This window comes from Microcebus murinus, chromosome 8 (assembly GCF_040939455.1).
Source record: "Microcebus murinus isolate Inina chromosome 8, M.murinus_Inina_mat1.0, whole genome shotgun sequence".
Taxonomy (NCBI): domain Eukaryota; kingdom Metazoa; phylum Chordata; class Mammalia; order Primates; family Cheirogaleidae; genus Microcebus; species Microcebus murinus.
This window is the reverse complement of record NC_134111.1, coordinates 105688294-105715405: the sequence shown is the minus strand read 5'-3', so window position 1 is coordinate 105715405 and position 27112 is coordinate 105688294. Positions and strand designations below refer to the sequence as shown.

Here is a 27112-nt window from a genome sequence, read left to right as displayed (position 1 = left end):
GTGCCGTCTCTCCCCTTTGGAGCAGCCTCGGCACCTGGCCAGCCCCTGGGGCTGAGCCTCCCCTTCCCCAAGGCAGAGCGTCCTGGCTGTGGGTCCTGGGACGTGGTTCTGCGTGGCCGTGGCTTCCTCGGTTTCCGGACCAGAGGGGCTCGGAGGATCTCTCTCCCACCTTTTTCTTTCCTTTTCTTCTTCCCGAAGAGATAGCGTACAAAAACAAGCCAGCATTCCTTGTTCCCTCGTTGTTTGTAACTTGTCCCGAGCCTGGCGGGGGGCCAGCCTGCCGGGTGTTCCGCCAGGCCGTCTGCAGACCTCAGGGAAGCCGGTTGTCCCGCTGCTCCTGGCGTTCCTGGAAAGCTGTGTTGGGCACAGCCAGGGCCGCCCTGGGCGCATCCCGTCTCCTCCGTCGCCGTGTGTGTGTGTGTGTGTGTGTGTGTGTGTGTGTGTGTGAGCAGAAGTTGGCTCTGGCTGCCTGTGTGGCTGTGCTGTTAATTTATCCTCAGATTTGGAAGCGCATGGGGAGCTCCGAGGAAGGGAAGAGCCACAAAATGTCAGACCCAGCAGCGGCCATCTGACTGGGCTCCAGTCCCCACGCCACGCAGTGAAGACGTTTGACTTCCTCACGTGCCGGATTTAGGCCTCATTTCGCCTGCTTTTGTGAGTTCTGAGCTCTTCCTGTTAGTTAGCAAGAGAAAGTCTGCAGAGATGACCTGCTTTCGGAGGGGTCTTCTGTGAGTGAGCGGCTGTCGGGCACGGGTGGCATGGAGTCCCCGGGCCAGGCAGGCGCCCAGCGCGGGTCTGAGTCTCCTGAGCCGTGGGCACCTTGCCCCCCAGGGGCCGGGGCGCGTCCTGCCCGCAGGGACGGCCGGGTGTCCGCGCGCACCTTGCCGCCGCGTCTCCAGAGACTCACTGTTACCCCGCTCCCCCGGAGCTGTTGTGTGACAGCCGGCTGTTCAGTAGAGCCGGTTGAGCAGAGCTAGGGGTGTGTCAATTCTAGTCGTGAGTGTAAAAACACATTTGTGTGGCGAGAATGCCACTTTGCCCCTGTGGCCTTCCTCCCGTGACCCAGAGCCCAGTGTGACCACCAGGAAAACATCACATTCCAGCAGAGACACGTCCTGCTGTATACGCGTCTTACAGTGTAGCTGTCCACTGTATGCCTGTCCTGCGGTATACTTGTCCTGTAGTTTGCCTGTCCTACTGTATACCTGTCCTGCAGTATACCTGTCCTACTGTATACCTCAGGCTGCCAAGGTCCTCACAAACAGCTTCACAGCCAAGGGGAGTCTAAGCAAACACGACACCTTCCCTGGTGGGCTCCTGGAATGGAAGAAAGGCATTGGTCGACAACCTAAGGAAATCGTAAACTCTCTGTTTTACTTAGAGTGATCTGTCAGTCTCGGTTCCTGAATGGTGGCTAGTGTACCACGGTAGCGCAAGACGCTGAGATCACGGCAGGGAAACGGCAGGGGTTACTGGTAGGATATGTGGGAACTCTCTGTACTATCTGCTCAATTTTTAATCAAGTCTGTTAATAACATTCGAGCTCAAAAAGTGAAGTGAATGTGTAGGTATTCTCTTTTGCTCATTACTTTTATATGAATGTTTGTATACTGTAGGCACTTCAGCATCTAGCTTTTAAATTTTTCCCTTTGGGGACGACTCTAAATTTATACCAAAACAGCTGTTTTATTCTTTTCTTATGGTTGCTACGTGGATGTGATGTCATCGATTTAACAGGTCAGTGTTGGTGGACACTGAGTTTGCTTTTAGTCTTTCCATTGTTGGTATAAACATCGTGGCCCCGAAGAGCTCCTGTTTCCGGACTTTTTTATTAAGTATAACAGAAAAGTGCACAAACCGAAAGTGCTTATTAGCGTGATGGATCCTCAGAAAAGGATCGCACCTGTGACTGTCACGCAGCCCAAGACACGGGCACTCCCGCCCCGACGTGCCCCTGGCAGTCAGCCCTGCCTCCCGGGAGTCACCGCCCTGGCTCAGGTTATCAGGTCAGTGTTTCTCGGTTTTGAGCTCTGTGTGAGCGGAATCTTACATACGCACCCCTCGCCTGCCTTCTTCCCTCAACAGCATGCTCCTGAGAGTCACTGCATCGCTGCTTGTAGGGGCGGGTTCTTTGTTTCCATGGGTGTGCGACCTTTCGTGGTGCCTGCCGCAGGTTATTTATGCCTTCGGAATTGTTTTGTGGAACACCACTGTGACATCTTGTCAGCCCCCATGGGAAGTCACTTCTCGCAGCCAGGTGTGTGTGCCAGACCGTTCCCCCAGCTGAGGGTACCAGTTCATGCTGCGGCCCGTCTCGCGAGGTTCCACCCGCTCCGTCCTCCCCATTGGTGCTACTAAATTCGTTTCCATTTTGACTGCAGTGGTTGAGTTTGTGTTTCCCGATTACTAAACATGTTGAGCACCTTCTCATATGTGTATTGGCCAGCTAGACGTCCTCTTTGGTGGAGAAGTGCCTGTCCAAGTCTTTTGCTCATTTGAGAAATCGGTTTGTCTTTATTTTTCTTGCTAATCTGTAGGAGCTATTTATACAGACTGGATATGAGTCTTTCTTTGGTTATTTCTGTTGCTATTGTCAGTCTGCAGACCGCCTTTTCTCTTTCCTAGTGGTGTTTTTTTTGGCGAACAGATGTTCTTAATTTTAACGTAGTCTGATTTATTGATTGTTTTATTTATGCCTAGGTCGTGGAGATATTCTACATTGTTTCTGAGAAGCTTCATTGTTATATCACTGATTTAGATCTGTGGTTCACTGGGATTTTTTTTTTTTTTAATATGCTATGAAGTAGGGATTGGGGGTTACTTTTTCCTTTTGGATGTTTGGTTGTCCCAACAGTATTTGTTAAAAAGAGTCACCCTTTATTCTCTGCTGTCCAGTCCACTTTGTCATAAGTCAAGCATCTCGTGCAAGCGGGTCTGTTTCTGGACCTTGTTCTGGCACAGGGCCGCGTGCCTGTGTGCCGGACCGCGCGGTCCTAGCTGACCGCAGCTTTGGGGTCAGTTGTATCTAGCAACGTGGGCCTTGCAGCTTTGTGACAGCTGTTCAGAGCATGTCTGGGTTCTTCTTAGCCCTTTGCATTCCCATATATATTTTTCAATTTCAACAGAATATCTGCTGCAATCTCAACTGGAATATTGATTTGCATATGAAATCAGTTTGAGTCTTCTATAAATACGGTGTATCTTTCAATCACATCTTGCGGTTTTCAGTACAGACGTCTTATTTCTTTTGCTAGATTTACTTCTATATTTTTGTGCGTTTTCTTGGGGGGATAATGTTTCAAGTTTCACGTTTTTTTGTGATGATATTTAGAAATATAATTAATTTTCGTATAGTCACCTTGTCTTCAGAAACCTTGAACAATTTGCTTATTATTCTAGTTTATCTGCAGATTCTTTGGGAGTTTTTTAGTGTATACTGTCTGTGGGTAATGGATGTTTCATTCCTTCTTTGCTAATTTTTAAGTCTTTTGCACCTTTTTTACTTGCCTCACCGCCTGGGACCTTTGGTCAAATGTTAAACAGCCCTGGCAGTAGTGGGCATCTAGATCTTGTTTGAATATCAAGGGAAAACAGTTGAGTATTTCATCATTGTGTATAAAATTTGCTATAGGTTTTGCGTAAATAATCTGTGAGATTGACACAGTTTTCTTCTGTTCTTAGTTTGCCAAGAGTTTTTCTCATGAGTAGGTGTTAAAATATTAGGGGGAGAACCATGTGAAATTGTAGATATTTGATCATCTTCAATCTACAAAAATGGTACTTTCATTTGGTTCAGCGTACTGTAGTAGACTTTTTCTGTATCTATTAATCATATGATTTCCTCCCTTTATTTGATTAATGTGATAAATTTTCTTAATTGATGTTTCAATGTTTACCTTGCCTTTCTGTAGCCAACCTTACATCTGTACTAACGATGATAATGCATTATTCTTTTTATGTACTTTGAATTTATTTTGCTTATATTCTGTTTAATTTTTTCATCTAAATGTATGAATGAGATTGCTATGTCATTTTCTTTTGAAATATTTTGTTAGGTTTTGATATCAAGGTTGCAATAGCCTTTTACAGTATGACGAAGTGGTCCTCTGGGACTGGCAAAGCTTTCCCATAACAAGCTGGATGGTAAATACTTCAGGATTTGTAGACCACATATGGTCTTTATTGCATATTCTTCTTCTTTTTCTTTTCTTTTTTTTTTTTTAGAGACTAATTAAAAATGTAAAAACCCATCTTATTTTGCAGGTTGCACAAAATCAGGCTTGTATTTGGCCTGTGGGCCTTAGTTTGCTGAGCACCATTGATTCTCTTGAAGAGTTTATGTAAGGTGGATGTTATTTCTTCTTTAAATGTTTGGAAGAATTCATTTTCAATCTATCTTGGAGTTTTCTTTGTGGGACAACTTGTAAATTACACCCTTAACTAACATAGGACTATTTAGATTTTTATTTTTTCTTGTGTCAGTTTTTGTATGTTTAGTTCCTCTTGGAATTTTTTTCATTTCATCTAAATTTTCAAATGTATTGATGTAAAATAGTTTAAATGCCCTTTCATTATCTTTGTAATGTCTGTAGGCTTTGTAGTGGCATTCCTTTTCTAAGTCCTGATATTGTTCTTTCTCTTTTTTCCTCCATTGGACTTTATTAGTTATATTAGTATTTTTAAAGAACCACGTTTTGTTTTCTTGATTCTGTATTGAATTTTTAAATATATCTGTTCTTATTGCTATTATTTCCTTTTATTCTTTGAATTTAATTTGCTGGGTTTTGTTGTTTTCACTAATTAAGATAAATATTTAGATTATTGAATTTTTTTCAGAGTTTCTTTTTCTGTAATCATGCACTTAAGAAGCTATAAATTTCCACCTATTCATGGCTTTAGCTGGATTGTGCAAGGTTTTTAATGCCATTTTCATTATAATTTGGTTTAAAATATATCTATATTTTAAAAATGTTTTCTTTGCCCCGTGGCTTATTTAGAAATATATTTCATAATTTCAGGGATTTGTGAATTCCCTAGTATTTTGCTTTCATTTTGTTAACTGATTTCTAGTTTAATTTCTGTATGATCATTGAATTTACTATATATAGTTTCAGTTTTTAAAAATGCTTTGAGTTTTGCTTTATTGTTGATTACGTCGTCAGTTTTGTAAATGTTTTATGCATACCTGAAGAGAATAAGTCAACTGTGAAGATCTGTCAGTTCTACAGGTCAGTTTAATCAAGTTTGCTAATGATGGTGTTGGGATTTTCTGTTAAGTACCAATTTTATTATCTGCTTTCCTATCAGTGACTGGGAATGGTCTTTTAAGGTCCCCTGCTGTAATCGTAGATTGGTATTGTTTTCTCTTTTAGTTCTGTCAGTTTTTGCTTTTGCTTTTGCGTATTTCAAAGCTCTTGTAGGCCTATGCAGATTTAGAACTTTTACACTTTCTTGTTAGAATAACCACCTTTTTATTACAGTGAAATGTCCATCTTTCTCCCTTGCTTGCCGTTTCCGTTTCCCTGCGGCCGGCCTGGGGCCGCTGCCCTGCTCCGCGCAGCCCTCAGCGTGCCCACGCAGCCCGGTGGGACGGGCCCGGCCCCTCGCGGCCGCTCAGCTCTGTCCTCCGGGCGGGGCCTGCAGGCAGGTCAGCACGTGCCTCCAGGGGAGACGCGGGCGCAGGAGGTCCTGTTCTCACTTCCCGTCTCTGCCACACTTTGGCCCCGAGAGTTCTGGCCGTGTTGACGGTCCGAAGCCTTCCCATGTGCACACCTGCGCTTTATGTTTTAACCTGTGCTGCCGCTCCGGGCTGGGGAGAGTCTGAGATAACCTCGTTTGCTGTAGCGCAGAGTGGAAGCTGGGGTTCATCTGCCAATGCCGGGTTCGGCGTGTTAGTGCAGAGACGCGCAGTTTCCGAGCGTTCGCCTCTCTCTGTCCGCTCCCGGCGCGGGTTCCCTGATTCTGTCGCACCTGCACATCCACGTCCACGTCCACAAGTGCCGGGAGGAGTCGCGGACTTGCACTCACCGATATCTTGCAGTGGAATAACTGTTGGGCATGTTTTAAACTGGACTGAAATACATCTGCAGCCTCGAGCTGCTCTCACAGCACTTGTATTCAGGTATTTTATGAGGTGATTTATGTCGCACCTTATAAACGGTCTCAAATCTCTGACCTGAATGCAGTGGGCAGAGCCGTCCGGCCCCTGCTGCCCGCCCGCCTTCCCGCCCTGCCTCCCGGCCTCGCGCCTCCTACCTTGTTCTCCCTCCATGAATGAAGAATTCATTCAGGACTTAGCTTGAGAAGTAACCTGTGGGACGTTGCTTTTCTTGCCATCGGTCCCCGTGACTTTGCCGGAAGCGCCCTCCCTCCCCGCCTGTGAGGGCAGCAGCCGCGATTTCCCTCCTGGGCGGCAGGGCGGGGGCTTGACTTGGTTTCTGCCTTGCGTTTGTCGTCTGTTGAGCCAGGGGCTGCAGTACCTGACGCTGAGATCCTCCTGTTGCAGGGGCAGTCGAGTCCAGGGAGGTTGGAAGTGAGCCAGGGGGCAGCAGACTGGTGACCCAGGGTCTTTGACACCTGAGGCTGGCGTGCAGCACGGCTCAGCTGCTCTCACGTAACCGCTCTTTTGGGATGAGGGAAGGCCGAGGGTCAGAGCTGTTTCTGCGCATTAAAAGTTACCTTTTCTGTTTAGTAATCCATGCATTTCACGTGATACGCTCGAGTTACATGTACCAGGCTTAGCGCATCACATTTAAATGTGTCCTTCATTCAATAGAGCTGCTCACTTGAAACCTTGAAAATAAATACGCTTCATTTGCAGAGTGACTTGCGGAGAGCCCAGTGTTACGGAAGCCGCAGCCGCTCTCCTGCGAGAGGCCAGGCTCTGTGGCCAGGAGGCCGCCTCGGCCTTGCCCTGCAGCAGTTGTTGTGTCGGGGCCGCGTCCTCCTCGAGGGGAGGCCGAGAGTGGGAAGGTCAGCTGAGGGGCCACTGCGGCCCGGCACCGCCTGGTGTTCGGGGAGGAGCCCCTTGGAGCGGCCGCTGAGACGGACGGTCACAGGGCAGAGTTCGGGCGTCCCTTGCCCCTGGCCATCTCCCCTCCTCCCCGTCCCCCTCCGCCGTCCTGGATGCCAGGCAGCGATGAGGCCCCTGGAGCCTGGAGCCAGGCAGAATCCGAGGCTGCCACATCCTCCTGGCTCAGCGTCCCCTTTAGGGCGTGGTTGTGGGTCTCCCCTCCCTCCCGCTGGTCCTGCAGAAGGCCCGCGTTGGGCCGCTCCGGCCACTCACAGCGTCCCTCCCGGGCCCTCCTGTCACTCTCCCAGCAGCTGTGCGCAACCTGCCAGCAGCCTGCAGATGGCGGCCACCACACCGGCCCTGCCCGGGACCGCGGCCGCCTCCCGCCGGGCTCCGGCTGCCTCCGCTGAGAAACGAGGCTCCCGAGACTTCACCTTGTAGGGCCTGGTGAGGATCGAGCGAGGCGGGCACGGAGCCAGTGCCCCGTCCTGCCCAGGGCCGTCAGCTGCTGTCCTCAGCACAGGACCCAGAGCCGGCCCTAGCCCCGGGCCGCCCCCAGCGTCTCTGGCGAGTTTCAGTTTAATCAGCCTTGTCACGCTCGTGCCCTTTTTGACAAATATAAATAACCTGTGTCCTTCAGTGTTTGGGATTCCAGGATAACTGGAACATCAGTTCTCAAAGCAAATCAAGCAAGGGTGTTCCTGCACTCGCCAGCTTCCCCTCCCCCACGGGAGCCGCCCGGGGGTCTGGCCTCAATTGTCCCCACGCGATGCCCCCCCACCCCCACGCTGCCGCTGTCCTGGGCACAGGCCGCACAGGAGGGGCAGCGGGAGGGGTGCGTGCAGAGGACAGCCAGGGAGAAGCCGGCCCGCCCCGCCCTCCGGCCCCACGGCAGCGGGGGCTGCGTCCGTCTCGCTGAGATGAAGGGCAGCGTCAGATGTGTATTTTGACTTTAGGTGGTTAGCGACTGCAGACCTTGAAGCCCAGCTCTGGAGAAGGGGTGACAGGGACTAGGGGTCCCCACCATTCCAGTAGGCCCCCACCTTCGAGGTCTGCACAGCCGTGGGGGCTCGGACGCCTCTGAGGCCTTCAGGGGCGGCCTGGGTGGGTGCGTGTGGCCGGCTGCAGGCCCGGCACTGCAGGACGCCCCACCCCGCGGGCCCGCTCTGCCTGTGGCCCGGCCGGGCTGCTGCTCCCAGGCGGCCCGGGGCCTGGAGGAAGGAGCTCAGCTTACACTCCCAGCCTTTTAGGCGGTCCTCGGCCGCCAAGTGGTTTCTTAAAAAGAATTCCTCCTCCCCTGATTAATTTCTGGCATGCGGCGTCGGGGCTCTTGCGTCAGTGAGTCGTCATAAGCCCCCAGTTGTCTGGATCAGGCATAAACACCCGGCCAGCTCCGCCGCTGCTGACGCCCGGCCAGGGCTGGCCTGCGCTCCTGCTCCGCGGCGGCTGGAGGCGGAGGAGGCCAGCGGGCGCCGCGGGTCAGGCGCGTGGCCACCCCTGACAGAGCCCTCTCTCGGGGCGCCGAGCTCGGCCGATCAGACGCACACTGTGCTCACTGCGGGAGGGTGTTGGGCACAGATGCGACTTGTTTCCTGAACGCTTGGTATTTCTTTTTCCTCCCCGCCCCCAACTCCCAGTTCTCATTAGCAGGGTGCTTTACTGGTTGCGTGTGTTCGCTCCCTTCCAGTGGGGGCTCTGCAAGGTTGAGCAAGACCCCGGGAGACAGGCGTGGGCCGTGCATTTGGGGGTGTGGGGAGCCAGAGGTGGCACCGCGCATTCCTGGTCTGGATCTCCGGGACACAGTGCTTTACGGGAGGCTTCCCGGTGCATTCTGTGACGCCCTCCGTGAGCCTTCTGCGCCAGGATTTGAGATCCTCAGAAAGTCCCTGGGCTGCGTGTGTCCCGCTCTTGTGTGTGTGGGACCCTTGTCACCTGGGCACCCTTGCAGAGCTCCGCCTGGTCCTCAGAGAGGCCAGAGACCAGGGGCCGCTGACCCCCAGCCCTCGGTTGAGCAGCCGTCACGCTCAGTCCTGTGTCAGGGCTCCCGCAGGGGGCTGGGGGAGCAGGTCCTTCGTGGGTGATCCAGGCGGTTGGTTGGCAGGTAGGCATGGGCCCTGCTACAGCTGGAGGGTGGGAAAATCGAGGCTTCCAGGCTGTCCTCAAGGGCTCATGCTCCTAACGGGCACGGGAGACGTGGCCTCTGGAAACCAGCAGTGTAGGCGCCGAGGGACGCGGTGGTTTTGCCTCGACCTTCAGAAGAGATGGGGCCTGAGCCCCGGACAGTGGGGCGCCGGCACAGCAGTGGGCGGGCAGCGCCCAGGCCGTCCAGGCCCCACTGGCGGACGCTGGTCAAGAACCGGGAGCAGGCAGGGCCTGGCCGTGCTTGTGAACTCGGCGTGTGTCTCTGGGCCTGCTCTGGTTTCCCAGCGCCTGCGGGGCACAGGTGCACGACGGGGAGAGTGTCAGGCCCTGGTCCCAATCGCATCCCGCGAGCCACGGGCACAGTTGGGCGCAGTTTCCCTCAGAAAGCCCCATGGGTAGAACCGCGGTCCGGGGCCACGTCCAGGTGGCCGGCTGGGCACTACTGTTGGATTTCAGGGTCCTTGGTTTCTGCTTGTTTCCCACCTGTGCACACAAGCTGTGGCGTGGGCCAGGGTTTGCGGGAGGTTCAGGAATGAGAAATCAGTCCAGGTGCCTGCGGGAGACACTGGGGTGTGAAGGTGGGGAGAGACTGCTGGGAGAAGACCTGTGGGCAGAAGAGCCAGCTGTCCCTCCCTGGACGCCGGGCTCTGCAGGCAAGCGGCCTGGGCCCCAGCAGGTCTTCCACCAGACCCCCTAGGTCTGCGCGGGCTGGGCCTCAGCCCCGGGGCTTGGGGAGAAGCGAGTGCATGTTTGTTCCGCCCAGGCGTGTCTGGTTCAGGCCCTGGGCCCCACGCTCGCCCTGTGGGAAAGCGTAGTTTCCCTCCCAGGTGGGACGTGCGGCCGAGCCCTGTGCCCCAGGAAACCAGCTGCGGGTGCAGCGCCAGGACCCGGGCCTCGGCCCGTCTAACCCGCAGGCCCCCGTGGCTTCCTGGGGGCCGCGCCACACAGAGACCCCGAGACGGCAGTTCCCCGAAGGCAGTTAGCCCGCCATCACGGTGGGAGCGTTTGCAGAGGCAGGTGCGGACTGTTTGAGCCATTCCTGAGTGATGTGGTCTCGCTCGTTCCTCACGTCTTGTGCCTCGAACTCCCAGGGCCTGGGAAGGGCGCGTCTGTGGGTTTGTTTGCCCTTCTCCTCAGGACCGCGAACGGGGGTGCCCTCCGCCCGGTCGGGGCCGGCGTGGGAGCCGCTGCGCCCCAGGTGCTGTGGGCGCCGCGCCTGGACCGCAGAGGCGCAGGTGCGCTTGCTGGGATGCCGGGCCCGGCGGCGGAGGGCTCGAGGAGATCGTGCAGGGCTTTAATGACCCTGCCTGCCTTTCTCATTTCCCGAGTCTCGAAGGCTGTTCCATTCGGTTACATAAATCAATTCTTTACATTTTTTAGACGTGGGTACTGTTTTAGTCTGTTTACCAGCAGGTGTATCAATTTCTTTGTTCATCAAAGTTCTTTTTTTTTATTGTGGTAAAATATACATAACATAAAATTTTCCATTTTAACCATTTTTTAAGTGGCAGTAGGTACTTGCACGTTGCTGTACAACCATCACTGCCCACCTCCGGGACTTCCACCTTCCCAGACAAGCTGCCCCAGCAGACAGCTCCCATTCCTCCCCCGGCCCCCACCATTCTCCTTCCTCTGTGAATATGACCACTCTAGGGACCTCATCTGAGTGGAATCATACAGCATTTGTCCTTGCATGCCTGGCTTATTTCACTGGGCATGATGTTTCAGTATTTATCCACGTTGTAGCATGTGTCAGAATTGCTTTTTCTTTTTTTTTTTTCTTGAGACACAGTTTCACTCTGTTGCCCTGGGTAGAGTGCCGTGGCATCAGCCTGGCTCACAGCAACCTCCAACTCCTGGGCTCAAGCGATCCTCCTGCCTCAGCCTTCCGAGTAGCTGGGACTACAAGGCACAAGCCATGATGCCCAGCTAATTTTTCTGTTTTTAATAGAGATGAGGTCTCACTCTTCTTGCTCAGGCTGGTCTCAAACTCCCGAGCTCAGGGATCCTCCCACCTCGGCCTCCCATAATGCTGGGATTACAGGCGTGAGCCACCGCACCTGGCCAATTTTGTTCCTTTTTAAGACTGAAGAATATTCCATCGTGTGTATATATCACATTTTGTGTCTCCATTCATCTGTTGATGGACACCTGGGATGTCTCCACTTTGTGGCTGTTGTGAATAATTCTACAAATGTCGGTGCACACGTAACTGTTTGAATCTCTGCCTTCAGATCTTCAGGGTATGTACTAATACTGAGGACTGGAACTGACAAGTCATATAATTTTACATTTGATTTTTGAGAAACCACCAAACTCTTTTCTCTTCTCCAGTTTTTTGGAGAATGGCCATCCTAGTGGGTGTGAAGTAGTATCTCATTGTGGTTTAGATTTGCATTTACATAATAATTAGTGATGTTGAGCATCTTTTCATGTGCTTATTGGCCATTTGTGTATGTTCTTTGCAGACATGTCCATTCTTTTGCCCATTTTTGAATTGAGTTGTTTGTGTTTTTGTTGTTAAATTGTAAGAGTACTTCACACATTAGGAATGTATGATTTGCAGATTTTTTTCTCCTATTCTGTGGGTTGTCGTTTCATACTCTTGATGCACAAAAGTTTTTAATTTCGATGAAATCCAATTAATCTAATTTTTCTTTTGTTGCTTGGCCTTTGATGCCATATCTAAGAAGCCACCACCAAATAAATCCAAGATCATGAAGATTTCCAGCTACGTTTTCTTCTAAGAGTTTTATGGTTTTAATTCTTACATTTGGACCATTGATGTACTTGGAGTTAATTTTTGCCTATGGTATGAGGTTGGGGTCCAGCTTCATTCCTGCCTGCGGTATCCAGGTGTCCCGGCACCACCTGTGGAAGAGGACGCTGCTCGCTTTTAACCTGCTGCCGGGAGTGAGCGTTGCCGAGGAAAGATCTCGCTACTTTTTCAGGTTTTCTTGGGAAGCGCCGTGAGTTCCCGATGGTTTCCCTTCCCAGGTCAGTGGAGGTTCTGCTTGCTGCATTTGTGTTTCTCCTTCTCTGGCTCATGCCCCTGCGTCAACACCTCCCGACTCCCCCTCCAAGGGACGGAGAGTTTGGGAGCAGCGACAGGGCTTCCTGCAGGCGACAGAGCAGCCTGTGTGCAGCTCAGGTTCCCAGTCGCGCCGACTGCGAGCTCTCGCGTCACCTGAGTGGCTCTCGGGTCACCCTCTCAGCTCGCTGCCCGGGGCCCTGAGCGTGCCGGCCGGTGCGGGCAGCAGGTGGGCTGCTGAGCGGGAAGCCGTAGCGCACACACGCAGCGCCTGGGCTGCTTCCATGGCCCCCGCAGAGCAAACCCACGGTGGCAGGAGGCTTTGCAGGGAGCAGGATTAATTTATCCCAAGGAGTTTAAATAGCGCTCTTCTTGCACTACGTTGAAACTGCCTGGAGACCCAGATTGCCGCTGTTCTTTTGCTTTCCAGTCTTTCAGAGCCTTCCCGCCTGGGGTGGCACGGCGCGGGTCTGTTTCTCTACGCCGGGCTCGCGTCGTGGCCGGGGCAGGGTTGGTTTCCCAGTGGCGTGCCACCGCGCCGGCCGCAGGGCCGTGTTTCCTTCGGCTAACTGTGGTTGCGTTTTTGCCCCCGCACATCCAGTTTGGGTTTCGAATGCGGGATCATCCGACTATTTTGTGTTTGGGAATATTCCTCAGCTACCCAGAGTTTCCTGTTGATACGCTACGGCTAGGTTTTTATTTTTTTAACCACCATCCAATTTCATGCCTTCTCCGGTGCGAGCCCTTGGCATTTCAGGTACATCCGCCCTTGTCTTTGCCTCATAAACATACCCCACGGTGTGCGACCTCATCCAGATGCAGCTTTTGAGGCTGCCGGCCTCCCCGTGTCTTCCTTCCCCGCGGCCGGGAGTCCTGAGATCCGCCTTCCCTCGCCCGTGTCCACACGTGACATACGGCCTCGCAATCCCAGAATGCTCAGAAAGAGATTATTCACCTGTGACACGGAGCCCCTGGCGGTGTCGGGCTGGCCGAGGGCGCGGAGGAGCCGTGTGTGAGGCTCGCGGCCCGTCTCCACCGCCTCCCGAGGCGGGTGCTCAGTGAAGCCCCTGTGTTTCTCTTTGTGTCCGTGTTAAAGGCCCCACCCCCTACTCCTTGATTTCATTGGCCTTCGCTCTTGAGTACGTGGCACCTGGACACAGCCGGGCAGAGCAGCGGCGCCCCGCCCGCCAGCGCTGTCCCGTCACCCCGGCGTCCCCAGCTGCCCCTCGCTCTCCTGGTTTGCCTCCGGACACAGGATCAGACGTGTGCCCTTTTCCTTCTCCGAGGGGCGGAAAGAACGTCCCACGGGCAGCCCCTTCCTGGCCAGCGTGCCCTGGCTGCGGCTCCCAGTCGCGAGGGGGCAGCCCGCCGCGTGTCGGCTTCCGGTGCTGGCGTGGCTTCCGTGTTTGCTCTCAGGGCCCCGCTCCATGTGGGGCTTGCTCCTGTGCGTGCTGCTGTCAGGTGTGGATCCAGGTCTGTCTTTTCCCGGGTGGCCCCGCAGCTGCCCTGGCACCACGTATTGGGAAGTCTCCCGTCGCCCCGGCGACGGAGATGCCGCCTGCGTCTGGCGCTAGAGCTCCCTCCGCACTGGGGTCCGTTTCTGGACGTGCTGTTCCGTCCCCTGCGTCTCCCGACCACGCCGGCGCCATGCTTTCCTGAGTGCGGGGGCCTCGCGGGTGATTAACCGGTGCGTCGGGCTCCGCTTTGAGAACTTTCCTAGCCCTTAGGTATCTGAGCTGTGTCTCCCTCCTTGCTTTCTGGAGGTCTCGTTAGACGTGCGTCAGGTGGCGGTGCCGGCCCGTGTGGCCCCAGGGACCGGCCTCACGAGGGCTGCAAACACGGACGGAGCTTTTCCCGAGGTGGCCCCTCCTGCCGTGTGCCCCCCCCCACGTGTCCTGGAGGCAGTTTTCCAAGGTAGGGGTGGGGGGTGGCGCTCTGGGGCCTGGTCCCCAACAAGCCACGGACCGGTTTCGGTCCTCACCTGGGGCATCGGGGACCTCAGTGTGACTGTCTCTCCCTCTGTCCTTCAGGTCCCCTGACCTCTCCTACTTTCCGCCTTTTTATCTTCCTGTGCTGCGTTCTGGGTTATTTCTTCGATGCTGTTTTCCTGGTCACCAGTTCTCTCTTTGGCTCTGTCTGCTTGATGTGTAGTTTTTATTTCTGCAAGTTCTGTTTGGGTCATTTTCAGATCCGCCCCATCATTTTTGATATGAATAATGGCTGATAACGTATCATCTCGTTGATTCTTTACCCTTCCTTCGGGGGAAAAGCGTGGGCTTTTATCACCCGCCTTTGGAAGATGGGAACTGAAGCACAGAGAGGTTAGGGAGCCTGACCAGGGTTGCACAGCAGGACCAGGTACTCACCAGCTCCGCTGTGACCCTCAGATGACCTTGCTTGTTCCTTCAAGTGTGTCATTCACCTGGGCTTCATGGCCCGCATCTTGATGTCTTCATGGCCCGTCATCGATGTCTTCCCTGGGCTGACTCCTACTCTTGAGTTTTGATTGTGACTTTACATCCTTATATTTTTTTATGGATGTTCTTTTGGGACTGACAGCACGTTCACCCAGAAAGGATTTATGCCGCTTCTGCGGGTGCCTGGGCCGTGCCGCGTGAGAGACACCCGAGGATGTGTGTCACGCCTCGGGGTTGTCCAGACTCTCCCCGGAACCTTCCGAGCCGCTCTGTGGTTAGCTAACAGGGGACTCTTCTTTCTTCGCCGCCCTTTCCAGCCAGCGTCAAGCCCGGGTGGACGCATCCTGCCCCCTCCCGGGGAGATGCCGCTGGTGGCCCTGGCGCACTCGGGTGGCCCTGGAGCACTCGGGTGGCCCTGGCGCACTCGGGTGGCCCGGCGTCCTCAGGGCAGGCGCCGGCTTCCCGCCAGCCCTCGTCTCTGGTCCTGGAGTTCCTGTCCCCCGGGGTCCTGCCCACTGGGGTCCTGACCTTCGCACGACACGGACGTGCTCCGTGTGCCCGTCTCAGGCGCAGAGCCCGTGAGAGCCGGGCGTGCAGGGGCCGAGGGCTGGGCCGGCCACGTTTGCCGAGTGACCTGGAGACCTGCGAGTCGTTCCTGACCGCCAGCGACCTCTCCACGGGTTGAGAGGGTCATGCCTGTTGTGTGCAAGCTCCTGTGGCGCACACACCCTCAGCCGGCGTGGCGGCGTGGGCAGGCGCGGTCACCTTTGGTTTCCGTCCGGATCGTCCTCCTGTCCCGGGGAAGGAAGGCTCTTCCGGGTTTGCCACCGTCTCCTGGGTCTCTCGCAGAGCCTCTTTCTTCTAAAATTAGTCGCTGGCTGATGCGGGGACATTTTCCTAGGCTTATTTTGTCAAGAGCGTATTTAATAAAGAGCGCATTTAAAAACACGGGGCGAGTTCGAGCAGAAGCCAGACTCTGCTGCTCGGAACATCTGTCTGTCGGGGAGGAAGGGACAGACGGCCGGGGACGGATAACGCCGGAGCTTCCTGGTCCTGCCACCTGGGAGCATCCGCGGGGCACACGGACAGGTCAGGCCCAAGCCAAGTCCCCAGCCGTGGGCGCCCCGTGCGGGGCCAGCGCCGTGGGCTGCCGTCCCTCTCCGCACTGGAGTCTCTGCCGCGCTGGCCAGGGGCGGCCGGCCGGCGAGGGGAGCCCAGGAGGCGGCCGGCGCTGCCGTCCTGCAGCGCAGAGCTGGGGACTGTGGAGTGACTCCCGGGCTCTTCCTTTCCCGGGGAAGGCCCGGAGCTGCCCCGTGGGCTCCCCAGTGGATCAAGGACCCAGCCTCGGGCCGGGCTGCGCTCTGCTGTGTCACTGTGCAGAAAGCTGCCAGGTCACTGTTCCATCACTGTCTTCACACCTGTTAAGAAGCCTCAGCATGGGAATTTTGGGAAAAAATGCAGTTTTTTTTTTTTTTCTTTTTTGAGACAGAGTCTCGCTTTGTTGCCCAGGCTAGAGTGAGTGCCGTGGTGTCAGCCTAGCTCACAGCAGCCTCCTACTCCTGGGCTCAAGCGATCCTCCGGCCTCAGCCTCCCGAGTAGCTGGGACTATAGGCATGCGCCACCATGCCCGGCTCATCTTTTCTATATATATTAGTTGGCCAATTAATTTCTTTCTATTTATAGTAGAGACAGGGTCTTGCTCTTGCTCAGGCTGGTTTCGAACTCCTGACCTCGAGCGATCCGCCTGCCTCAGCCTCCCAGAGTGCTAGGATTACAGGCGTGAGCCACCTCGCCCGGTCAAAGAATGCAGTTTTAAGCGAGCTTTTAAACATTTGTTTAGAACAGAACCTTGAAGTTCTGTGAGAAACTGGGCCCCTGTGTGCAGTGTCGGGGGCCAGGCTGACCTCTCCCGTCTCAGGTCACCCGCGTGCTTCCTCCACGCTGCTCCCGTGAAACAGCAACAGGGCTTACGAAATCCTGGGTGTTTGGTGTCACTTGTGTCTTAAATCTGTCATTGGCGGCCTGTTGGTGTGACACTCAGACTTTACGTTTCCCGGACGCTCAGAAAGAGACGCTCGGTGTTAGGTGTTCTGCGGATCAAGACAGCTGGCGCCGGCCGGGAACACTTCATCTGCGGTTCGCTTGGCGCTTGACACACGCCACCCGATATACCGCTCCCCGTCGGGCGGGCGTCTCCAGGCCGAGGCCTGCTCGTGCCAAACATTGCGACACAGCGCGAGACCGGCGTGCCGGCGCCCGGAGTCAGCTGCGGTGCCCGAGCAGGCTGTGGGGCGCAGGCAGAGGACGCCTTCGTGTCCGGGCTGCCAAGACTCGGAAGGGGCCTAGCGGCAGGTCAAGCCATCCCCTGGGGGGGCCGGTGCTGCCAAGCCCTGTCCGGGGCCGCAGATGGCCACCCGCCCTCTGAGACCCTGGGATGCAGCCGGTGTTTGCTCCACCTGGCGGAAGATCTCGGAACCCTGTGCGGGGACGGCAGCAGGCCTTTCATCCCACGCCGGTGGGGTTTTCTGAAGAATGTGGACAGATAGCGCTGGCATCTGCCGCGTAGATGGTTATGGGATGAGTCCTCAGTGCAGCCCAGTGTAGAGCGAGTCTCTGTCGGTGGCCCCTGCCTCCCTGCCTGTGTCTGCTCCCTCACCAAGCTCCTGGCCCGTGAGCGGCAGCCCGCAGGGGCCCACGCTGCAGGCCAGGCACCCCTGGTGCTCACAGGGCCCTGCCTCGGGGCCCAGCTCCTCTCTCGAGTCCCGAAGGGCCCACAGAGGGCGCTGGGTCCTTCCCGCTTCATCTGGGAGCCGCATTCCTGGCCCCTGGGGAAAAGCGCCAGGTCCCAGGCCGGGAGTGGGCGCGCCAGCCTTCGCGGGAGCTTCCTGAACGGGGGCTGGGGCAGAGTCTTGGCCGGTGGCTGACCTGGGGCAGGTGAGTCTGGGAGCTGCCCGGCTCAATGTTGGGCTCCAGGAAGGAGGAAGGAGAGGCTAGACACAGCCCCTGGCCCGCAGGCCCAGACCGTGGTTGGTCCCCAGGCGCCCACCGCCCTGCACCTGCCTCTCTGGGGGGTGGTGCTCTGGTTTCTAGGAGCCCCGGGGGCTTTCCGTCCAGCCCTCTTCACTGCTCACCCAGGTGCAGGTTTGACTTCCAGCCATCCTCAGCCTCGATGGAGCCTGGGCTTTTCCCGAGTTCAGACGGTGAATCCAAACCTGGGAGTGGGCAGGAGTGGGGCGGGGAGGGACCCACGTGGCCCTGTCCTCCCACAGGTGACACTGTACCCAGGGGTTGGGCCCGTCAATCCTGGGGGGAAGGACGGGGCAGAGGGACAGCTGGGAAGGGCCCCAGCGTTGCAGACGGGCAGCCAGGCCTGCTGGCGGGAGAGCAGCGGGTGGTGCGGGGGAGGGAGCAGTAGGTGGGGGAGGGGCTGGTGCCCCCGCCCTTTCCCTCTTTGGAGGCAGGATGCCTTCTCTGTCCTCTGTCACTACCACCAGCCACCTCTAGGGGGTGATTCGAAACCCCCATTCGGGTACAGGCCCGAGTTCGTGGCTGATCCTGATGGTCCGGCTGGCGTGCCCGTGCCCCCCGGGCTCACACCCCGTCTGTGGGGCCCTTGCCCTGCAGGGGCTGGGGGCCTGTTTACTTATTCACCCTTTGTGCGTTCCCTTCTCTGACCGGCTGCCCCCAGACGGGAAGCTGCACGAGGGCAGGGCCAGCAGCAGCGGGTGGGGGCGCTGGCAGGAAGCCGGGGGTGTCATGATCCAGAAGGGCTGCCCGCCTCAGACCTCGGCCACCACGGACACCAGTGGGACGTCTGAAAGGCGGCACCTCTCAGCGAGCAGTTGCTGGAATTGTGGCGCCATGCTGGCTTAATCTCGTGGCTCAAGCAGGCTGAAGCCCGCGTCTATTTTCCCAGACGGCGCTGGCTGTGGTTTCGGGCTCGGCCGGCCCGGAAGGGACAGTGGTGGTCCAGGCCAGCCTGGCGTGGGGTTGCAGCCCCACCCGTGCGGGTCTTAGAGAATGGCGTGTTGGACGTCTGCAGGCCCCTCTGCACCAGCCACCTCAGCCTTGCCTCCCGTTTCCTTTGCTCCCTGTAACTAGATACACCGGCATCAAGACAGCCCCGCCGTCCCCAAGGAGGGCCCAGGTCAGGAAAACGTACTCTAATTAACGGTCGTTTTCAAGTAGCCCCTCCCCAGTTAGCTGAGCGGCCCGGCCACCTGTGCAGGGCACATGGTCCAGTTTTGAGACCCGCTCCGGGGTCTGGTGCCGGCGCCCGCTGCCTGCGTGCCCACTTTCGGGCTGCAGGCTGGTTCTAGGGCCCCAGGCCTCTCTGGCTTTGGGGCCTCACGTGTTCTCATGTCCCACTTGTCTCATGGCTTCCACGCATGGGGCAGAGCTGGGAGCAGCGGCGGCCAGTCTGTCCTGCCAGCGGGGCGGCCCCTGTGCCTGCCTCGGCCGCTCTGCCTGCAGGTGGGGGTCAGGCCACCCCTCAGCCAGGCCCTCCCTCAGCCCCAGCCTCCCGGGCAGACGAGCTGTGCCCATTCCTACTCAGTGTCACCTGCCAGGCAGCCCTCCCCTGCGGACACTCCCCACGCCAGGCTCAGCGAGGAGAGGGAAGTCCCGAATCCATCAAACCCCAGCATTGTCCTTCTTGTGTGTCTCTGCCGCCTGGGGAGCCCTGGACCAGGCTTGGGGGCACCGGGGCGTCCCCCCACGGCTGGGACAGGCCAGACCCCTCAGCCCTGGCATGTCGGTTTGTCTGCTCATCACATGTGCCTTGTGGGTTCTGTGTGTTGGCGGGACGAGGTTTCAGGTTCTCACTTCCGCTTGGGCAGACTGTCCACCCCAGGGGGGAACGGCCGCCCCAGGCCGCTCACCCCACCGGGCTTCCTGTGGTTGGGTGGTTTGATTCCAAGCACGGGTACGCACGGAGCCCCTGGGGCGTTCACTAGCCAGACAGTTAACCCCACCGTGGACTCCGACTTCTTCCGGGCCAAGAGGACGGGCTGCTCAGGACGGCTCTGGAGAAACCCTCTCTGCCCCGCGGGTGGGGGCAGCTTCCAGGGGGACCCTGCAGGGCTGCTGGCCCCCTGCTGTGCCCCAGCAACGGCTGCATGTCCAGGCTGCATGTCCAGGGAGCGTTGTGTTGCCAGCAGGGCTCTCGGCCTCCCAGAGAAGCTAAGGAGGGGGCGGGGCGGGCGGGGCGGTGGGTCTGCTTCCCGGATGAGGCTCTGGCGGCCCCCAGGACACTGGCCAGCCCTGCTCTGCCCTCGGGTGGGGACCCTGTGACTCGACGCCTGTCTTCTCCATGGCTGGCGGGGGTCTCGGCGCTTCCTGACCGGATCTACCGCAGCCTCCTGTGCTGTCTCCTTCCTGCTCGTCTCCCAGGCCAGAGGCTCTTCCCGGGCACAGAGAAACTCAGCGCCAGCCGGGTATAACTCGCACCTTTCTCTAACCTGGGTGTGGGATGAGAGGAAGGACTGGGGAACGGACTCGGTTTAACTGAGTCGAGCGGGGAGGGCGGCGTCCTGCTGCCCGGGGTGTTTGCCGCGAGCGCCGGGCTTAGACTCGGAATGCCGCAGCCCTGCGCCAGGCCTGCGTCGGTGACCCTTGGCGGCCCCAAACATAAACAGTGTTCCGGGGCGTTCTCTGCGAGTCTTGAGCCGAAACTCTTGTTGGCGATCTCCCGTATCATCTGCTCGTTATGTAACGTGACAACACGGGCAGGGAATAGAAACCAGATGTCGGGGCGGAGCGACGGCCCTCCCCAGCGCCCGGGAGAGCAGGGCTTGGGTTTCCTCCCGCTTCAAAGCGCCGGCCGCCCCGGGAGGGACGGCTTCCGAGGGGCTTTCGGAGTCAGGCAGCGTCTCGGCGGGAGGTAAGGCGCCGATTCCGCACGTTCAACTCTTTGGTAAGAAACTTGTGAAGGGCTTTCTGTGTCCTGTTATGTAACTGCACGGCGTCTTTCCGAGTGACCTAGCGGTTTGTCATCTGGAATCTACTTAGGGCGTTTGCACGGAGCCCTGGAGGGGTGGAGGGCGTGTGTGCCACCTCCAGCCGCCCACGGCGCTCGTCCCTGGGGTCTAAGAGCCGAGGGACCAGCCGTCCTCCCGGTGGGGGCTGGCTCGTGGAGCATGAGGCCCCACTGCCACCGGACCGGTCCAGAGTGCGAGGCGAGGCGCTGGCAGGCAGCGGTCCCCGTGCCTCGGGGGCTCCAGGAGTCTGCAGACGTGAGGTGTCCGCGGTGGCCGAGCCCCCACATGGAGGCCTCGTTAACCGTGCTCGGCCTGGACGGGCCACGACGTGGGGCTTTGCCCTTTTGAGATGTGAACAACCAACTTGCGGGGATCACGGGTGTAGGTCCAGACTCGCCGGCAGCAACGCAGAGCTGGCCGCGGTGGCAGTGACGTGTGTCAGTTCGACTAAAACCCAAAAAATACCTTCCTCGCTGCTCTTCCCTGTCGGCTGCTGGTCTTCCAGAGAGGTGTACGGCTTCCTTACTCTGCCAAGACCCTCTAGAGCAGAAAGCTGAGAATCCGAGCCGTGATCCCGCACTGCTGGGCCGTTAGAGCCCCAGGAAGTGTTGACTTCTTAGGAAGGCCTGTGACCAGACGCCAGGCAGGGTGTCCTGCTGTCCCGTGTCCCTGGGGAGCTGCACAGTGGGTGGGAAGTGGTCCCAGCTCCCAGCAGACCTGCCATGGCGTCTCAGGTTTCCGGCTGGGAGATGACGGCTGTGTTCGTGGCAGAGCTTTCCAGGTGCAGCCCCCTGGTTTCTCCAGAGCTGTCCTGAGCAGCCCATCTTCTTGGCCCAGCAGAAGTCAGAGGGTTGGTGGGTCTGCTTCCCGGATAAGGCTCCAGTGGCCTCCGGGACACTGGCCAGCAGTGCTCTGCCCTCGGGTGGGGACCCTGTGACTTGATGTCTGTCTGCTCCGTGGCTGGCGGGGGTCTCGGTACTTCCTGACCGGATCTTTCTGCAGCCTCGTGTGCTGTCACCTTCCTGCTTGTCTCCCAGGCCAAAGACTCTACGATGACCCTCATTGCTCACCCGAGGTGGGGGCTGCGGTGGGTCCCGCCCAGGCAGGGCCACCACACGGGCCACCTCTGGTTCCTCCTGGCTCCCTGTGTGGCCACTGGCTCTCGGGTGGACGAGGACACTCCGTGGGTGTTTGCTGCCGGTGAGGGGCTCGTGGTGGGGTGCTGGCTGGGATGTGCTGTGGTGCCAGCCCCTGAGTCCCGTCTCTCCTGCTTGTTCCAGAAGAGACCGTGAGGAAGATCTGTTGCAGGTGTGTCTGCTCAGACCTCGCATGGCGGTTGGAAAATGGCGAGAATGCGCAGAGCGTCTCCTGCACGCGTTCTCTGGGGCAGGACTTGGCCTTTGATGATCTAGAAAACATGTCAAGGCCGCTATGAGCCGTGCGAGGTCTAGGAAGCAGGAGCACCTTCTAGGTGAGATTGGGGATGTGCAGAGACAGCGTAGGGGACACGTCCGTCTGACCATGTCCCTGCTGGCTGTGGGCTTTGTCGTGGTCTCTGGGCCCTCTGAGGGTGTGGGCACCAGCCCTCCAAGGCCTGCCCGTGGCCTTCAGGGTCACTGGGCTCTGCTGCCGTGCGGGCCTCCAGCCATGTGGCACTTGGGCCCCATCAGAGCCCTTCTCGGTTCCCTCCCGGGGTCCCGGCAGAGTCCCTGCCCGTCAGAGGGCCGCTGTGGGGCACGGAGCCCACCCGGGCCCTGGGCTTGGTGCCGGGGGCTCCTCCTCGGCAGGTTCAGACCCCCCTGGGCGTCCGGGAGCAGAAGGCACAGAGCCAGGGCGTAGCCGCGGAGGGTCCTGGGGACAGCTCGGCCCTTCGTGCTCCGGGCGTGGGCGGGGGAGGGTGAGCTGGGGAGGACAGCGCCGACCACCCCCGCTGCTCCCGGTCGCCTGGGCCCCTCGGGGAGGAGGAGGGGAGGCTCAGGCCCTCTCTGTACACCCCACACGTACCCATGCACCCCAAAACCACCGAAGAGCTGAATAGCTTCTGCCTTCTGAATGTATGTGGAGAGGGAAATGCGAGGAAGAGGGGACGTCAGATCTGCTCGGGCTGCAGCTTCCAGGACAGAGCTGGGGCCGCTACGCCCACACCGCCGTCGGCGCCCGGAGGCAAGGCTGCCTGAGGTCGCGGATCATCAAATAATTGTGTGACTACAGTGATTCTCAGGTGTTAAGCCAGGCAGGGTAGGACACCGCGAATAATTTGGGCGGTGGAGCCTTTGCCCACGGTGCTTCATTAATCTGCAGCTCCGGTGGCTGTGTGTTTCCTGGCTGTGGTCACCCTGTGTTGTCACAGTCGTGGCCTGTGGGACAGGGAGGGCCTCCCTCCCAACAGCGTTTAGGGAACTGGGGTCAGAGTGTGTTTGCTGAAGACGTGTGTGCACAGATGTGATGTGTGTGCCTGAACGTGTTTAGACTCGGAAGACAAGTTTCATCTGCCCGTTAGCCTAGGGACGGCTAGAACGCGGTTAGCGACTGAAGGAAGCTATCTGAACATGGTTGAAAACCACACCCAACTCCTGTTCATTCTACCTACAAATCTGGAAACTTCTGGAACTTTTTAAAGCATTGCTTTTTCAAAACAGTTCATGCAGAAGTAGTGTAGTAATTTTGCATATTTTTTTAATATGCAAAAATGTAACAAAAGGAAAAGGAAAATTGGGAAGCTCTTGCTCTTCCTTTTGGGCCTGGCAGGGTGGCTTCCCCAAGGAAAGGGCCGGAAGCAGGGGCCGTCTGGCCACCCGCGCGTCCATCACACCCTGGAGAGGGTGCTGCCGGCCGCGCAGACACCCCGGTAACGGAGCGGCAGGCCCACAGAGCGCGGCGGGTACCGCTCCGCAAAGCTGTCTGGGCCTAAGGACTAAGGTGCGTCCCTCTGTCGTCCAGGAAAATGTAAAACCAGGCGGGAGTTTTGCCAGATAACCCGGTGCATCGGCCACCAAAGCTCTGCTGTCACCTTCAAAGGCTGCGGGCCGCCCGGTGGATGAACACAGTCGCTGGGCGACTGTCAGCTACTGTCACAGTTAGAAGACAGCACACACACACACACACGCAAATCAGGTGCTGTTCATGACAGCTGCCCCAAGAACAGGCCGGCCCTGGGGGGTTCTGGGCTGTCCTCAGATGTGGGAGGGGCGGGGGACTGGGGGGGCCTCACCACGTGCGCTTGGCTGGGCCCCGCAGCTCGCCACGGAGACCCCGGGCTCCATGGCGTTTGCATCCTCGTGTGTGTGTGTGTGTGTGTGCGCGCGTGTGCGCACGTACATACACACACACATGCTAACCCTGGAAAGCCACCCCGTGGCGTCCTATTCCTGCCTGACAGTGAACGTTCACACCGTGTCATCCTGACCCCTACTGAACAGGCTGGTTGCCCCCGGGGTCCAGGCACCCGGCGCAGGGGCCCAGCTTCATGGAGGGCTCCTGGCCGTGGGGGCTCGGAGCAGGACCCGATAGTGTTCCCGGGGCCTGGCCAGAGGGACGCTGCTGTCCATGAAGTGTGTTCCTTAATCCAGGTCCCTTTTAACACAGCATGTCCTTTGAGGAACAGGAATTGTGGTGGGCTTATTTCCACGCTGCGTGTTTAGGATGCGTTCATGGCTGTGACATTACAGCTCTATCCCCGGGGGCTCTGAGCCCAGCAGGGCCTGGGCTGTTCATCTGCTTTTTCAGATTATTAACAATGAAAGTAGCACACTACCGCCTGGTGTCATTCCATGCCTACGGCGTGCCCAGGGTTTGCACAGTTTATCTCCTTTAATCCTCACAGCGTGCAATAAAAACAGTCGCAACAGGTACGGCTCCTGCGCTCCCCCACCCGCGCTCACGCCGACGCAGGGCCTCCCGGCCCTAGGCTCTCCGTGCATTCTCCTGCTGCTGTGTACGTGGGGAAGCGAGTCGGAGAGGTCGGGCCACTGCTCAGAGGTCAGCCGCTGTGGGGAGCTGGGCTGTACCCAGGGCTCTGGTGTGCAGCCGGGCTGTTTAGAAGGCGTGGCCCAGAGAGGGCAGGGCTCTGGCAGGCCTAGCGGGCAGCGCTGGAGCACGGCAGGTGGGCCGGTCCTAGAGGGCGCTGGGCAGGGGCCGGCACGCCAGGGGAGAGGCCTGGGGGGCAGGTGGGGCCCCGGGAAACCCGGGGTGGGTGTAGGCCAGCGCGGCGCCCTGCAGTCGGGCAGGGGTGCGGTGGCTCAGCTGCCCTCCGAGAACGGGGAACAGGCTCTAGCCGCCCGTGGTGCTGTTTGCAAGGGGGCAGTTGTTGCAGAAAACGGCCTTTGGGGCTGGCTTGCATCTCCTACGTGAGTCCGCGACTCAGCTCGCCTTTTCCCTGAACTCCGCGAGGGTCTCCGGAGCGAGCGGAGCTCAGGGCTGCACGGACGGGGGAACGGGCCGAGGGCAGCGCTGCGGTGTCCGTCCCGTCCTTGGGGTCGGGCTGGAGGTGGCCACGCTGTGGACGTGTCGTGGTCTTGTTAGGAGGAGGAGGAGGAATGTTTCCCTTTACAGTCGACAGCTCTCGATGAGAAGAGTAAGTTTAATTTTAACGAGACGCCGGAGAAAGATAAAAACAGATACGGTGGAGTGGATGAAAAGGCAAGAAAAAAAAATAAACGTCCCACCCTCGGGACTCCCGGGGACCCTGTCCTTCAGGTTCTGAGAGGCCAGGTGGGAATGGCCCAGGGCCGCCTGGCACCCCGGGGGCGGGGTGGGCTGGTTCCCTCTGAACCCCGAGCCGGTTTCCTGGTCCGCACTCGCGGGTGTGACACCTCCCCAGGTAGGTGGCTTCCAGGGCTCCTGATGTGAAGCGCTGGTCTGATGCCGCCGGGCAGCACCCTCCCCCAACCCCGTCCCCTGCTTGGGGCCGTGGGCGTCCCGTTCCCCAGACGCTCAGTGAGGCCGAGGGCTCAACTCGGGAGACTCTGGGGGGAGGAGCGAGATGACCTCCCGCTCTGCAAGGTGAGCGGTCTGCGGATGGCGGACTCCTGACGGTCCCTCCCGCGGGCAGGTCCTTGGAAACACTCCAGGGCCCCCTGCTCCGCCCCGCTCGTCTCACTCAAGGGTGTGCTCCTGTTCATGTGTGTCCTGTCGAAGGTGGCTCAGCCCATAAGTGAATGCCGGTCACTGGCCTGTCAAGCGTGAATGCGAACGGATGTGTGCGGCTGCCCTCCCGTCGAGTGCCCGTGAAAGTGTCACGCGTCCCGGCGCGTGCGCCTCTTCTCGCGTCTGCAGACGGCACCCCGAAGGTGTGCGGGGGTCAGCACACCCGCACGGGGGCGCGCGGGGGTCAGCACGCCCGCACGGGGGCGCGCGGGGGTCAGCACGCCCGCACGGGGGCGCGCGGGGGTCAGCACGCCCGCACGGGGGCGCGCGGGGGTCAGCACGCCCGCACGGGGGCGCGCGGGGGTCAGCACCCCCGTGGGGTCAGCACACCAGCACGGGGGCGCGCGGGGGTCAGCACGCCCGCACGGGGGCGCGCGGGGGTCAGCACCCCCGTGGGGTCAGCACACCAGCACGGGGGCGCGCGGGGGTCAGCACGCCAGCACGGGGGCACGCGGGGGTCAGCACGCCAGCACGGGGGCGCGCGGGGGTCAGCACGCCAGCACGGGGGCGCGCGGGGGTCAGCACGCCAGCACGGGGGCGTGCGGGGGTCAGCACGCCCGTTTGTGACCAGGCCTCGCCAGTATTTTATTCCGAGTGTCGGTAGAGTGCCTTCGTCCCGGTCATTGCACGGGGATGTGCCTTCACCGAAGTGTCCTTGCCTGGCAGTCACTCGTCCCTCTGCTGTCAAAAGAGAAGACTACAAACAGGAATCCTGCCGCACAGGCTGGCCCGAGCGTGATGCGTTTTCCCCCCGCCGTGGACCACTGCAGTGGCGTTGGCTGTTGCAGTCTTGCCGGGGGCGGGCTGCACCGGCTCCAGCTCTCGCGTCCTTGGGCTCAGATGGGGTGTGCACGGGACTGCTTCCTGACTCGGGGACCGTGGAGGAAGCCGTGTTCGTTGCAGGACGCAGTTCGGTCTCTGAGATGTTAATGATTAGATGACGCGGTGCTAACGTGCTCCGTTGTATCAGTGTAAACGCACCGTAGCCTGGCCCTCGCAGGCCAGGCGTGACGACTTCCGCATTGCAGAGTCCTGGATACCTGAGCGTTAGCCGTGATCGCATGGCTTTGTAGAAAGCGGCGGAAGGTTCCTGTCGCTGCTGCTCCCCGGGTGAGGACCGCTGGGGTTCAGAGAGGCGGGGGCTGGAGCAGGGTGGGGAGCGCTCCGCGGAGGGCGGGCGAGCCCAGGGATGTGGTGGCGGCACAGCTGGGGTGCGGGGACCTAGAGTGTCCGCACCGTGTGCACACTCGAACCCCACCCCGGATCTGATCGGAGGCCCGACCGCGGCCGGAGCGCCGACCTTCCTCTCCTGTTCCCCGAGCTCGTGTTCGCCAGACGCTTGGTTGGCAGGATCATTTGGTCTGGCGTTCCTTGTTTACGGTTTAGT

At 58.4% G+C, this 27112-nt stretch overlaps 1 protein-coding gene across 7 annotated transcripts in view; it reads left to right on the top strand.

The window, feature by feature from the left end:
• Positions 1-27112, top strand: part of HDAC4 (histone deacetylase 4) — a 262781-nt gene that overhangs the window by 48605 nt on the left and 187064 nt on the right. Inside the window, exon 1 of one of the 7 annotated variants that reach the window (XM_076006117.1) lies at positions 20352-20516. The exons of 5 other annotated variants lie outside the window; for them this stretch is intronic. The gene's annotated coding sequence lies outside the window, so the exon portion shown is untranslated. Of the gene's footprint in view, positions 1-20351; positions 20517-27112 lie in introns of those variants that run through there. One more of the 7 variants, XM_076006116.1, reaches the window with a different exon arrangement.